The following is a 2,030-nucleotide window of genomic DNA, read 5'->3' as shown; positions in this document are numbered from 1 at the left end:
GCACGAGCGGCGGCGTGCCCGGCGCTGTCCTGCGGTGCGTGCGCGGGGTGAGGAGCTAAGGCGGCCGGGGATCCTCAGGGGTTGGATCGGGTGTCGCTAAAGCTAGGTTACGTGAGTGTGTTTGGTGCGAACGGTATGAAAGAATCGTTTGCTGTGCCGTGGTATTGAAAAGCTCAGGGGATACGGTGTCACGTGTTGATGATAAATGTAGTTCTGGTGCCTGGATGCACGGTGCTGGAGTGTCTCCTTGTGGTATCGGGTGCCTGAAATTTTTAGGCACAAACAGAAGCACTGCGGGTCTGGAACCGCTCTCAGTCCTTATCTGGTTCACCCTTAGGCTTCACTCACGACTTTACACTCAGTTACCTAGTGATGGATTAGCGTATGTGTGGATAAACAAATAGAAGCGCTTGGGAAGCCGTCAGGCTGTGTGTGCTTAACTCATCTGCTCGCTTGAGGCTGCGCGTCGTGCTGCTGTGCCCTGCGGGTCTGCAGGAACGTCCCCCGCGGAATGGGCGCACTGTGTGTTAACAGGGACGGCATCTGAGAGAGCTGGCGTGTTTCTTACTGCAAGAAACGTTACGGCTTGTCTAGGTAAACTAACTGTACATTAAAAGATCAAAATAAAATGGAAAACTGACCACAAATGTTTCTTACTGTCACGTAGGTTATATGGTTGTGAGCTGCCATCAGCGAAGGTTTTTGAAAGAAGTGGTGATACTCTTTTCTGGTTTAAATTAATACAACCAATGTCTACAATATTTGTACAAATCTCTACTCTGTATGATTTTGGTGGCTTTTTTTTTTTTAAACGTAAAACAAAACTTGTAATTCCTTTAAAAATGAGGATGTTGCTTTATATGGAACAATCCTTCTCCAGCTTAAAAGTGCCTGCAGTTTCTCTATGGTTGCTTATGATAATAAGGAGGACTGCTACATAGCTATAAACGGGAACTTTTCTTCAAGTCTGTGTAGTGTTTTCTTTAAGGTTTCTGTCATTTACTGCCCTTTCTTCAGTACTGTAGCCACTTAGGATGCTAACGAGCTAATTTTGGCTAGCTGAAAACACTATCGGTTGTATTACTGTAAATCTTCATTTCCCTTTTGTTTTCTTCAGTGATGTAACTGTTCTGATTTTGGCTCTTATTGAGGCACTTCTCAGAATTATAGTTTCAGCACATTATTACTTTTCATTGTATTTTATCAATACCTTTCTCTTTTCTGCCATGAATTCCCATATTAATCTAACTAGAGGTGTACACGTAGAACTATGTGCAGAGACCCAGTTGCTTTGAATTTGGGAAAATTTAAAGAATTTTGTTCCTGTCAGCTGAGATTCAATAACTAACCTTTCACTAATGTGAAACTGGTGATGTTGTAAAAGATGTTATTTTGGGATTCTTTGGTTTAGAAAGAGATGTGACCTCATGGAAGTCAGAATTAAGCGTAATCTTGGAGCTGTTGAGCTCGCAGACAAGCTGTATGAATTGCAAAAAGTAAGGTTAGTTTTCTTGAACTCAGAATATACTTCTGTGCGATATTCTACCTACAGATTAAGTGTAACATGCTTTTCTGCATATTTAGAGAATAAAATAATTTGTTTTCCATGAACTGCACTTCTGAAGAATCTAATTTTGTCGAAACAACACTTAATATGACTTTGAGATAAAATGTTGCAGGTACCGATCATCAGCCGTTTGCTATGATTATTAAAAATGAATGAGCTCCAAATCTAAGAATGATAAGTGAAAATATAGTGGTACAAAGGCCTGTGGATAAATAATTATTAGATTCCCTTGGATTAATGACTCAGGACTGGGTTTCTGATCTCTCATAGGGCTGATCTTGTGCTTTATTTTTAGTTTGGCCATTAATAGCATCTCTTTGTTGCTTGGGGTCTTAAAAATGTTTTCACAAAGTGCATTGAAGCTGAAAATGTTTGTTAATTTGAGGAAAGTGGTTGTTGAATCCATTGTTTACTGGGTTTTGAGTGATTGTACCGCTGCTTGTGTGTAGTGGGCAAGAGCAAA

General features: G+C 40.7%; 1 protein-coding gene across 3 annotated transcripts in view; it reads left to right on the top strand.

The window, feature by feature from the left end:
- Positions 1–2,030, top strand: part of CEP128 (centrosomal protein 128) — a 95,657-nt gene that overhangs the window by 239 nt on the left and 93,388 nt on the right. The window lies entirely within an intron of this gene.

Source organism: Meleagris gallopavo, chromosome 5 (assembly GCF_000146605.3).
Source record: "Meleagris gallopavo isolate NT-WF06-2002-E0010 breed Aviagen turkey brand Nicholas breeding stock chromosome 5, Turkey_5.1, whole genome shotgun sequence".
In the NCBI taxonomy this organism is placed as follows: Eukaryota; Metazoa; Chordata; class Aves; order Galliformes; family Phasianidae; genus Meleagris; species Meleagris gallopavo.
This window is presented reverse-complemented; position numbering and strand designations above follow the sequence as displayed.